At 39.0% G+C, this 13679-nt stretch overlaps 1 protein-coding gene and 1 long non-coding RNA gene across 2 annotated transcripts in view; one reads left to right on the plus strand and one right to left on the minus strand.

Moving 5' to 3' along the window:
* Window positions 1-13679, minus strand: part of LOC145424226 (uncharacterized) — a 474743-nt gene that overhangs the window by 295444 nt on the left and 165620 nt on the right. The gene's annotated exons all lie outside the window — the stretch shown is intronic.
* LOC145424340 (uncharacterized) lies at window positions 1901-2855 on the plus strand. The gene is made up of 2 exons (XR_013905390.1): window positions 1901-2023; window positions 2598-2855. It is a non-coding gene; the product is annotated as an uncharacterized LOC145424340 (long non-coding RNA).

A 13679-nucleotide genomic window follows, 5' to 3' on the forward strand; every position in this document is an offset into this window, starting at 1 on the left:
AGTGTGGGTGAGACGCTGACCTCTGCACAGCCGTTGGCCTATAAGAGCTTTCATCTCAAAGACACGGAAGAGAGGTGGAGGACGGCGGCCCAGGTGTGCGTCACGTCGATAAGCCTTCCCCCCACTTCAGCCACCCGCTGCCCTCCCCCTTCCTCACCTCCATCTGATCCCATCTTTATCCTTGTCCTTTGTCTGGCTCCTCTCACTCCTTCTACCTTCTTTCTGAAGCCCAAGTATAATCCCAGATAGGAAGGAGCGATATGAGTTGAATAGACCCCGGGAATTAATTTTCTCATCTTTCTGAAATATTTCTCCCCACTAACCCTCCTTCCCCCGTAGTGGCTTGCTCACTATCTCTCTATTTTCTCTCTTTTTCTCCATGAACAGTTCAATTGGGTCAGCTAAAAAGAAAAAAAAGACCTTTTTTGTAATAGAATTTTTAATTCACCAAGCAAAACATTGTGAAATTAGAAGCGTAGTCTCATACATGGCACAGTGATCTTCACTCAGTTTTTTTTTTTTTTAAGTTTCTACCACCCTCTCTCTTTCTTGTGCTCCTGACTGTAAATGCAAGGCCTGTCTATATTGACTACCATGCAAATAGCAGATTTTCTCAAGCTGTATTGCCGGGCACCGGTGAGAGTCTAGAATCCATCAGCTTGAACAGAACTTAGTGCAGAGGCATCTTTCTTTTCTAATAATGAGTCATGATTGGCAGCGGGCCTTCTCGCCACTATCCACGAGTTTCAAAAGACATACAAATGAGGCAGTGCTTGAACTGATATCAGATTTACCTAAACTTCAACTTGCTCAGGTGACTTCTGAGGGATCAGCTATAAGGAAGACTTGAACCAGAGCATCATCTTTTGCATCCTGTGGAAAGTTGCATAAGAATATGTCTCATCGACTGTTAGGATGAGAGAGAAATGAAGACACTCTGAAAACTTTCTTCAAAACTCAAACCTATATATTAACATCATCTTGTATGATTTGCATAATGAAAAGAAAAGGTCTCCATGTTAATTTAATGCATGTGTATATGCGAATAGCAGCAATTTTAATAAGTTATGCTGCATTTCAAGAGGGACAAGACTGCCTGTAGCCATGCTAGCAGCCCTGTAAGACTGTACTTAGTGCAAGACTTTCAGCTGAATGCACATTATGGCAGATTCCAAATGCATGGACTCATGGACTTAACAACTACATTCCCAAGAGGTCCATAAATGTGTACTGGGACACACTGAAGTGCATTGGAAATTTCACTTAATCTACATGGAAGGAGGCCTCGTAGAGATTTTCAGTCCCCTGTGGTGTAGAGCACTTCCAAACTTTATGTATACCTGCATATATGTATAGACTGTATATAAAAGATGGACGATTTCTGGACTCAGGGTTTTAAACCATCAAAATTAGTGTTTTTGCCGGCACCATATTGCTTTTTAGGAGCCCACAGTGGCTATATTCCGACAAGGAAAGTGGAATGCTAAGTTATCAGCTAACACTAACATATTTGGTTAGCATGCAGCATCCATAATAGTAGAACCAACAGAATCAAAATCCTGCTCCTCACATGCAAAGTCTTGAATAATCAGGACCCATCTGATCTTAATGATGTTATAGTACCATATCACCCCATAAGCGAACTTAGCTCTCAGACTACAGGTTTACTTGTTGTTCCTACACAGCAAATTCAAAAGTGTTAAATTTTTTGGTGTTAATAGTCTCCTTGCAAAAGTAGAGTTAATTTTACTCTAAGCAGAGTCACATTCTTTTAATGTAACTCTGAGGTGTAAAATGATAGTAGTTAAAATAGAGTGTTAAAAATGAGTGTTTCTCTGTCAAATCTGGAGGTGTTACAATGGAAACATTAACTCTTGACCTCTTAACTCTGAACTCCTACAGGGGCTATGACACCAACAGAGTAAATTCACAGACTCCGCCCTCAGCACGGCTCCAATCGAAGCTGAAGTGAAGCCGTTTCAGAACATTTTGCTCTACATATTTGAGTTGTTTGCCATGCTTGGTAAGTCATTTTTTCAAAGATTGTTTCAATTATTATTATGAGCTTTTACTTCTGTGGCTCTTTGGAGTTGAGACAAAGCTGTGTGAAAGGCATTAGCCATGTTGCTCGCTGATAGCATAATATTCTGTTTTAGCTAGCTGAAAGGTATTGTTTGCGGGCAAATACCACAGCCTTGAAAAAAGCTTGCATGTGAATTTTCAGTCAAACTTTTGGTCAAATACACCTAAAACAATGTCTAGAATGTGAAATGTTGGTATAATGGTGCTACTTGAAGCATGAAAACGATCGCCCATAAAAAAAAAAAAACCAAGCAAACAGCAGTAGCAGACGTCCTGACTGGATTCTACGTTAGCATAGATCCCTCCAGAGTTTTGGTAAAAATGAAAAAGGTTGCGGTTTTACATTTAGTTCAGTATTACCTGTTGCCTGTGTCTTTGTCTTTTGGGAAAATACTTTACACAAGTAATGGCTCAAAGAGGATTCCTTTTTTTTTTTTTTACTGTGCTGCAATTGTTTACTGGATTATTTGTGCCATTAATTAGTGTCAACTAATTTTTATTCAATCTCCACACAGGATATGCTTGTGAAGATGGAATATGGGGGAGAGCAGAAGTGCGTTGAAGTTCCACAAAGGGATGAATGAAGGACATGCATATTGTATTGAAGAAATAAGTGATGCGAATGCTGTTATTTGCATTTACCAGCTCACCTACGTCAGACCTGTTGATAAACAAAATTCTAATGAAAGTGAGAACATGTACACTGTTACATCTTTCAGAAAATGTTTTGAAATTGTGGTGCACAGTTCAGAATAGATGTTTTTCAAAAACCATTGCGTCTTTTTAGTAAATGTTTATTTCCAAAAGAAATTTCTAGAAGTTCAGAACAGTAAAATTCCCGCTCTTTAGAATGAATTAGAAGATAACTCTTACGTAGTTAAACTAAAATACTCTTTGAGAGTTAATATATAAACTCTTAACACCAAGTGTTAAATTATCAACTCCAGACAGATTTGGTGTTTAACACTAAATCAGAGTTAACGTACCAACTCTCCAAAAAGAGTTAAATTAACACTCTCTGGTGTGGACCCATATAGACACTTTAATAGTGTTGAAATCAAATCTGACAGTGTTAATTTGGACATGCTGGATTTGCTGTGTAGAGGATTTAAAAGTAGAATGGGAGGCAGAGCCTTCAGTTTTCAGGCCCTTCTTATATGGAACCAGCTTCCAGTTTGGATTCAGAAAACAGACACCATCTCCACTTTTAAGATTAGGCTTCAAACTTTCCTTTTTGCTAAACCATATAGTTAGGGCTGGATCAGATGACCCTGAATCCTCCTTTAGTAATGCAGCAATAGGTGTAGGCTGCTGGGGGATTCCCATGATGCATTAAGTGCTTTTTCTTCAGTCACCTTGCTCACTCACTATGTATTTATACACCTCTCTGCATTGAATCATTACTTATTATTAATCTCTGGCTCTCTTACACACCATGTCTTTTGTCCTGTCTTCCTCCCCTCACCCCAACCAGTCACGGCAGATGTTTTTTCTATTATTTCTATTATTGTAGGGTCTACCTTACAATATAAATTGCCCTGAGGTGACTGTTGTTGTGATTTGGCGCTGTATGAATAAAATTGAATTGAACTGAATGGTATTCTAAACCTCTTAGAACTGCTAGTCCCACAATAACAGCAGCAATGGCAAAGAAGTGATTTCTTGAAGAAGTTAACTTGTTAATTTTTGTCTAATTTTAAAGTAAAATTTAACAAAATAAGAATTTAAAATGAAGTTTTATGTGTTTTTTATTGGTTTAAAAAAGATTATTATTTTATTATAATTGTACAGTTTAAATATAAGAATTTAATTATAAACAAGGCGTAAAACGAACAACACAGCAGCTAAAACGTTTTAATAATTTAATTATTGTAGAAGAAAAACTTAATGGAAAATGTAAAAATGTGTAAAAATGTAATTTTGGATGAAGAATGGTGTTAAAAAAAAGGCAGAGAACTCACTGTGAAACAGGTCATTGCATTGCATGCATTTAAAAACAGACCTCACAGTTGACTACAACAAATTAGGTGACCGACTTTAGTAAAGTAATTACTGTAAGAGTACAACAGTGAAAGTTGAACCACATCTGCCTCTCCTCACTGGACCTGCAGCGTCTCGTCAACTTTTCACACTGCTCTGCCTCAATCTCTAGCCCTTCACCTCCTCAGCTATGCTCTTCAGGCCTGAAACCTGTCAGATTCAGCTGCTCTGCTCTTTATTTGCTCAGATCATCACACAGTTCTCCGCTCTGCCCCGCTCTGCCCCAACTCAACATCCTATCTGCCACACGTTCAGCCTCTTGGTAGTTCTAGAGATAAACTTACAAGTACACTGGAAAACAAGCATACCTGCTAAACAGAAATAAAATTCTACATTTTCTCTCACCACAACTGAAGTAAACTTCTCTGTATTTGGTGTGTGTGTATTTGTATTTGGTCTTTATGTCTGACGTCATTAGCCGTTTCCGGGTCCAAACTCTGCTTCAGGTCCCAAAGTCAAACGAAGACTGCAGCAGAGTTATGAGAGTTATAAACTGTCTTAATTCTTTCATCTTTAATAAAATGTTCAGTGTTGCTGCTATACCAGCTGTAACAATTAAGTTTAACATCCAGGCATCCATGAAAGCAGCATTTATGAAATTTAAAGAAGTTAGAAGTTAGCAGGGAGTTAGCTCGCTAGTTTCCATCTAAAAATAATGTACCATGTTCTGACTGAGGGATTTCTGAAAAATTAAGACATACAGCTTCTGCCATAAATGAAGACAGAAAACTAAACAGGAGTGATGTTTGTAGGGTTACTGAAGTTGGGCTAGCTGGTATAGGGACAAATACAATCTCATGGCAAGATGCTGTAAAGGGACCAAACTTCAGTCAGGAGAACAACTGAGATAATCCATCCACAACACGAGGTTAGTCATTAATTTACTGCTGCATGGGCTGGGCTGTAGTTACATTGTAAAGTTTTAAAAACTGAGCTTTAAAATGAACAGTGGTAATGAAAACCGAGAGAGGCCAACGGTGATCACTGATTTAATTTTTTAGGGGCTTGTTCAGATTAAGTAGAAAAACAATACAAAGCATTAAAATATGTTAAAAACACAACAGCCTTAGTAAATAAAGAGTAGTTTGGACCAGGAAGCAGGGTTCATACATCATCATTTAAAGACCGGATAGCAAGTGCTTTAGTCAGATAATTGCATTTAAATCATGAATACCACCATGAACTGAATAAGCACTGGTGACAACAGCTGCCAGCTACGCCTGACTGACCTCTAGCTTTATGCCTTACCACTACTCAAATATCAAATGTAACATTTTATATAGCTGGCTGTAAACTTGTAAATTTCATTGTTTATTATTGACATTTTAACATGAGAGTCTCTGGTGATTGACTCACTTTTAGAGCTGGCCCCAGGTGCCCACTAGAGGAACTGCAGGTTTGGGCAACCTACGTTGGCTTCATTTTTCGTTTTGCTCTGCAATCACATGAATCACAGTCACTCTATTCTCTGACATACTTCTCTTGACGTTAACAAGTGGTGGCTTTAAGTTTGCACTCAGGTGAGTCACAGTCAAATGTGAAGGGGTAGGAATTAGAATTAGCACCTCTAAAGCTCCAAGGTTGTCAGCTGGAAAACTGTGGAGTGCCCACTCTAGGTCAGGGATGAGTTGTTGCCCCAAATGGAGGAGGCCCCTCAGCACACCCATGATGTGCTGGAGAGATTATGTCTCTCGGCTGCCCTTGTAACCTGGACTTGTTTAAGTGGCAGAAAAAGAATGGGTAGATGGATGGATTTGGAAGATAATCATTATGACCTTATGAAAGTGCTAATTAAGGTCAGTACTATCTCTTTTTTAGTAAACAACCAAGTGGGCAAATCACCAATTTCAGCAGAACAAAAAAGTTCAGCGGAAACACGAAAGGAAAAGTCAGCAGAAAATTTCACAAATCTGTTTTGGATCCACGTTCTGGGTTTCAATGGGAACCTTAAATGTATGTACTTAATTCAATGCCAATCCATGTAATAGAAACCTCAGCAATCATTTTTATGTTGAACAACAGTTTGAATAAGGTTCAAAGTTTCCAATGGTTGTGCCAACGTCCTGGACAACACTTAATACTCAGTCAAGATAGCAATACAGTTTGCATTTAAATAAAGATAAATGGCACTAAAGTCGATTGCATATTTTTAAAAAAATAGTTAATATTAGTTCTTCAATAGATGGTCTCTAATTTACCTTTAGATTGACAGAAGCAACTTCCCCTCGAGCTGCCCACCTCATAACAATTGCTCCATCTGACCATGACCTTTTTTCTTCGCCAGGGACACAGCGTCACTTTCCCAATGATGTTCGCTGGGACAGATAAAAAAGTCATGAATTTTAAATCTCTATCCACATGCCTCATTCATAACTCATCGACCTGAAACAACACACACACACACACACACACACACACACACACACACACACACACACACACACACACACACACACACACACACACACACACACATAAAAACAATCCAAAGTCTTCCAAGTGTTGGTGGAGAGGGGCTTAGTTGTGACAACTTAAAGGGCTCAGTGAAAATTCATGTCGGAAAACAGCATTGAGCAGAGTTCAGCTTCCAGTCATCTTTGCTGGTGAAATGCAGAAAAGACAAACATAGCAGTATATTTTTAGCTTATATTTTCGCAAGCGAGCTAAGAAAGGCTCCTTTTATTCACCGAAATGTTTAAGGACACATCCACAGAAGTAGAGGACAGACAAATATTATATCAGCAGCAAGAAAATTCAGGTTTTTTCTACAACGTAGCACAGCCAACGATAATACTGAGCAGCAAAGTATGTTGTACTGGAGATTGTGTAATTCAGTGTCAGGAACCAAAGAGCAACACTATAATTCATCGATGAACATGTGCCACAGCTTATAAAACCAGTTAAATTGCAATTCTTCAGCAAGCTGGTTGACAAATGGGTGTCATTCAAGAGCTCACCCAGAGATGATTGTCCACTTGTCCACTGAGCATGCAGTTTCTTCACCTCGGTGAAGTCCTGATCAGCACTTACTGCTCGCAACTTACTTTTAGCACATACTGCTTAACTTGGCACAACTCTAACAGAGAACAAATTCTCTTTGAACTATGGCACAGGCAGTTAACTTGACAAATGGCAATTTGCAACCATTACTTGATCATTTGCAAGTTTTCTAACCTACTGAAAATCCTATATAGAGAATCCAACAGTGATTCACATAGAAGCAGTAACCCACAGAGCTGCTGCACTTACAAAAGAACACTGCAATTAAGGGTCAAAGGAGGGATTGTCACAACAAAAGTAATGTAATGGACAAGAAACAGAAAAGCTGGTTTTCTCATTGTGAACATGTGGTTTTTAATGCCCTGCTATGGTGGTAGTGGAGTGTAAAGCTAATGGTAGGTGTTCTATCTTTGTATTTATAATCAGTGTTTGCATGATAAGAGCTAGAAGAAGGATCCAAGTACAGACACAGTGAGACGGGGAGGCACAGTTCAGTGGCTTATGAAACTGCAATAGGAGGCAGTTAAATTGTTTTTTTTTGTTTTGTTTTTTTAATCAGAGAAGCCAACCAAAGAAAAAATCTGAGGATACTTGGAAAAGGGTAGTATTAATTTTAAATTCAAAGGGAAAAAGCTAAATGTCTTTCATCACTGCAGGTTTCACAGAAAGCTACTTTTTGCCGTACACCATCAAATCCAAGTCTTTTTGCAGTTGCTGAATTCCTGCTCAGCAGGATATGTTGTTGGGGAAGCAAGAAACCTACCACTGGATGTCACAAGATGCTGCTGGGAAATAGTTGGCATTAAGTCACATCTGCCTGATAGGGCAGCTGTTCCAGCTGCACAGGAACACAGAGGGCAAAGAGGTCCCTGAAGTGGACCATGTCAGATTTAACAATGGCAAGATGAGGAACAGCCACTGTGCACGGGGGTGACAGTAATGGAGGACCACTCCAGATTATAAACAGGAGGCAGGAAGCAGCTACAGCTGAACTCCTTTGGAGGTTGTTTCGTAACAGAGGTAGGACTTTATAGGGTGACGAGGAGGCTGGGAGAGAAGGAGCAACCTCCATGAAAGGTAAGAAAACCCAGCATGACAGAACCTCCCTGGGCGATGAACTGAAGGTGATTATTGAAGATGAGGCTACTCTGGAGGAATACTGCAAGGTCAGTAATGAAAACAGAATAGGTGTAAGCATGGAACCAGCAGCAAAGGTGGGTCTGAAAGAGAGTGCACACTACCCAGTATGGAGGAGCATTTATAGTTTTTCACTCGACTTCAAATACAGGTAAGTAACAGAAAAAGGACTAAAAAAGTATCCGGTAAATGTTAGGAGCTAACAAACAATTTGCAACCCACTAATGATTAGGTTGTGTTTTAGAAGCAAGACTATTTCCAGAAACAACAAGATACAACCTTTATCTGATATGCGGATGATTTGGCTTCAGACTTCTATTTGGGTGTGCCAAGTAGGTGGTAGTGATGTGCGGATCGATACTGAAATATTGATTCCTCCGATACCGGTCATTTATGTTCTAGAATCGATTCTCATATTAAAATATTGATATTTTAGTGATTTAGGGTAAATTTGTAGTTTATCCTTAACAGGAACACAGTGGAAAGAAACTATATCATTCAGATTGTTTACATTGGAAGGAACTACTTCCTCTTTCATAGTCATGTGCAAAATACGGCTGTATAAATGTGTTGCAGCCCCTGACGTGCGCACTCACAACAATGGATGAGCGTAAATGGAGTCATGTGTGGACGTATTTACCTCCACAAAGAGCCGGGACGTGGTTTGCGATACATGTGGAAAGTCAGTGAGGTGTTGTGGCAACACCACTAACCTTGTCAAACACCTCAGAGTAAATCATATCACAGAATATGACGAGCGTATGTTGAGGTAAACTGAAGAGGAGGAGAGGGACAGGGACAGGTGCTGCTGGGGTGAGACAGACAGTCCTTTAGTGCTGCAGGCAGGCAACTTGTACAAATAGTGCACAACTTCAGGTTTTTAATTTCTATATGATGAATTCTGCATTATTAAGCGATAAGAACAAGTAATCTGATGTCCAGTAATCATTATGACGCTATAATTTGAGATACAATAAAACATACAATAAATAAAATGTTTTTGTACAAAGTCTCGGTATCGGATCAGTATCATCGATACCACCCTGAATTTTACTTGGTATCGGATTGGAAAGGAAATCAGTGGTATCGCACATCACTAGTAGGTGGAAATTCCATGAAAAAGAAAGAATACTTTAATTAGACATAACACCAGTCGACTGGCTAATTAAGGGGAAGCAGCAAAAAAAAATTTACGCAAAATTTGTAGTTGTCTTTTCAGAGAACATCATCTGTGGTAATCTGGAACTTTTTCCTCACATCCACCCAATAGAGCACTTCACTCTTAGACTGCTGGTTTTCTTGTGGTTCCTAGGATATGTAAAAGTGGGAGGCAGAGTCTTCAGCTTTCAGGCCCCTCTTCTGTGGAGCCAGCTCCCAGTTTGAGACAAACACTCTCTTGACTATTAGGATTACACTTAAAACTTTTTAAGCTCAGTTAGGGCTGCATCGGGTCACCCCAAATCAGTTAAATAGGCCTAGGCTGCTCGCCCTCTTACCATGATGAGTGTTTGTTCTTTACTGACCTCCAATGTATTTATACACGACTCTGCATTTAACCATTAGTTACTATTAAGCTTACACCCAAATGGTGGAGGTTTCTTCCTGTTAAAAGTGAGTTCTTCTTTCCCACTGTTGCCAAGGTTTTCCTTATAGGAAATCATTTGATTGTTGAGATTTTTTAAATATTATTATAAGGTCTTTAAAATATATAATTTCCTTAAAATATAAAGTGCCTTGAGGCGACTGTTGCTGTAATTTGGTGGTATATAAATAAAACAGAATTTTAGCACAGATACTCTCCAAAGAAGATGCATTTACATGTTTGATTTGGCACAGATTTTACACAAGAGGCCCATAAATTGACGCAACTGTCAATTTATCCAGGACTGGGACAGGCACTAGAAGTACAGTATCTTATGACCCCCCGAGGCTAGGTTTATGTCTCCTCCTGGTTTCAAACAAGGACTATTTACCTGTAAGACTAGTGTTAATCACTCCACACGGAGCCATAGTAGATAATAATAACGCAATTCTATGAATTTCTCACCTAGTGATGTCACCAAAAATTAGTTAGTGTTTTTATCTGGTCTCTACCTGTTCTTTCTACCTGCAAACATAAATGACAAAATTGTGAGAGTGGAAGGTGTTAGGGTTAGGATTTCACTGTTTCTTGCTAGGGTCTGAGTTGAAGGTTGAAAAAAATCAGTCGCTGATTGCTTCTGTCTGTGGTTTGGATGACCGGGTCCTCAAAGTATTTTGGGTAAAAGAAGACTTGGGCAGATTTAGCTCCCGTAGCAGAACTGTGACTGATGTTGGGGCTGAAGATCAAAGGTTTGGAAGCAAACTGCTGAGCTCACTTCAATGACAACAGCTGTACAGCTGCAGCTTTCTTGCACTCTATGTAATGCCCAGTCTCCTTTCGCTGAGTCTGTGGAAAAGTACTTCACACTTGTTGACCTCAGTCAGACTATATGGCAATGAAAAGGTTAAGTTCTTCAACAGAGGGGGTGACATCACTGCCTTTTTGCACAGAGCGGAGGCTATTTGGATTTATACACTGGACACACTGGCACCAAAGGGGCTTAATGAGGTCTTTGACATTTGTCCTCTTTTCTAATAATTATAATGTTAGGGAATGTTTGGCTTGGCTATAACCTTTCTCTAATTGAACTGTATGCTCATCTGTCAGTGACCTTATGGGCCACAGTTTCTACAGACAAGTTCATAAATGCTATCATGCCTTTTGGCATAAAGAGTTTCTTTTTTCTCCCCTTCAAAACAAGATTTCTGTGACCCGGAAGGTTCTTGTAACGGTTATGACACAGACCTGATAAGGCCCATTATTACTCCCATTTGCCATTCTTTTGGTTATACAGCAAAATAATCCATAACAAAGACTAAGTGGAGGGAACAGCTAGCCTTTCCAATAGGGACAAACAATGATTTAGTAGATCTTTTAATGCCTTTAGAGACATACCAAGGTAGGTGTCTTAACTTTCAACTTCAGATTTTAACAAATCCATGCCCAGATTTAACTGTTATATAATAATTTTAAAAAAGTAGTGTCGTTAAAGACACAAACAAATACAAATCACTCGAATACAAACAAATCTTACAAGAGCTAGAGAGGAAGGAAAAGTTCCAAAAGGGCTAGAGACCAATGAAATACATCCGTGCTGTCACAAAACAGTGTGCTCAGGACCATATGCAGCTTGCTGCCATGTGTAACGGCCCAAACTGTCACTGTAATCTTATTTATCAAAATGTTGCTGCATCAGTGTCCTCGAGACAAACCCGGGCCCATTTATTTCTTCTGGGCAAATAAAGTTATTCGAGTCTGCACAAAGGATGACAAATTCCCGTGTGTCTCGAATAACAACAATTCACTCGTTTAACACTTCAAGTACAAAAACCCCCCCATGATAGAGTCTGGAACACGGTCCTTATGAAGTCATAATTAAATAACTATTTGTATTTGCTTTTTATATGTGTAAAAAATAAAATTTGAGGACAGAAGGCTTTAAAATTTTCAAGCTGCTTTAATATAAGTGAAAACAGAAAGACAAGTAGGCTAAAATGATACGTCAGCTAACAGATAGCAGCTAAAATGGTTACAAAGTTGCTATTAAGTTGCAACCTTTGCCAAGTTCCTTATTTGTTTCATTTATTCATTGTTTTGGACCACAGATCAGTGATACATTAGTTAAGGGATTCCAGAGGAACAGGTTATTAAGTTAGCATAAAGTCATACAATTTACCATTTATTCCGTCAAGATTTCCTGTGGGGTTTTTAAACGCCACAAAGGTGAACACAAAGATATCTGTTAAATGTGTCTTTAAGTTGATATTAGGTTCTTTATTCTTCTTTTTCTTCCCAATAGTTTTTTTAAAAGCTGTTTCATATAACTTTTTAATATGCACAAGATGAGCAGGCACATAAGATACGTAAGCAAACAGATTATAAAATCAGTTTTAAATTGGGATCAAGTTATAACATTTGCCTGACTTTCTTTTTCAACTGGACTTTTTATAATACAATTTTAAACAGTTAAAGTGAAAAGTAGGTTTACCAAAAACATAATCTAATGGATACCAGTCAGTCAGCATTGAATCCAATTTAAGTGTTTACTTCTGGTTTTTTTTTTTGGTTTTTTTTTCAAACTACATTTATGTGTTTTGTCTGTCGTGTCTGTGTTTTACAGGAACTGTCGGTTAAAAAGCTAAATCAGCTAACAGATACCAGTTGAACAGTTAATTAAGTCAATATTAGGTCGTAACACTTGCCTGGATGCCTGTTTTTTAATTTCTTTATTTCATCTGCAAGAAATATTAACAGTAACATTAGGTTACAGAGTTAAAGAGTTGTTTTAAGAAAGCAATTGTTGGTCTTTAGACAAGCAGGTGGTCGACTTACCTTTCGAGTGAAAACTGTGGAGACATAGATTTAAAATATCACGACTAAAACCCTTTCTGAACACACACATGCACACACATCCTTGGAGCTGGACCACAGATCAATGATATAATGCAGACTCCCGTGGAAAACAAATCATCATACATACTAAGTCTGCATGTGCAAGAGAAACAATGTGGAATTTATTCATGAGGAACATCACAAAGTGCTCAACAGGGAAACCAAGGACACCACAATTAAAAAGCACAGACACAATTTGGAAATTTCAAGTCAGAGTGTGCCTGTTTTGTTATGTGGGTGGTTGCATGCAGTACAGAGGAGTTGCGTTTGTGTCTGTATCACTGGGCTTGTTACATTCCAACACCCCCCCCCCCCCCCCCCCCCCTCACTACCACCACACCTCCTGCCCCCCATTTCTTTCAAACTAATGTACATAAACAACACAAGACAAATCACCAGAGAGGCTGAAAGAAAACTCATGCAGCAGTTCTTGCACTAATGTTGCCTGGCAACCAAACCAAGGTGATTTTGTAATTGAATAGGTTCTCAGGATATTTGTCTCGAAAGTGGCATGTCCAGTTGTGCGGACGGTAAATGTCGGACAAAAAGCTTCAGGCACGACTGTTTCGAATTGCTGAAAAGCTTGGACACAGACATAGGTTTGTGAATGGAGAACTGCAATTTCAAATCCTCAGGCTGAAAAACTTGGGGTAAAAAAAGCGTACCCTTTAACACAGCATTTAACCACTGACAGTCACAGTGGAGCCAGTGAATGGCCACTAGCACAAAACTGCACTTGTACTGGGCACGTCTCAGAAATGAAAGTCAGCCGTAGCAGATAGAGAACATACAGTTTTATCAAATCTTGCTGTGGTTTGTTAAATCCTCCCAATTCTTTTGATCTTTGGGCTGAAGGAAGGACAATACTCGGTGTATAAATACTCAATCAACAATCTTTTATTTCATACAATTCAACACTTTATGAGCATAAACCATCCGGAGGGGA

Source organism: Astatotilapia calliptera, chromosome 23 (assembly GCF_964374335.1).
Source record: "Astatotilapia calliptera chromosome 23, fAstCal68.1, whole genome shotgun sequence".
In the NCBI taxonomy this organism is placed as follows: Eukaryota; Metazoa; Chordata; class Actinopteri; order Cichliformes; family Cichlidae; genus Astatotilapia; species Astatotilapia calliptera.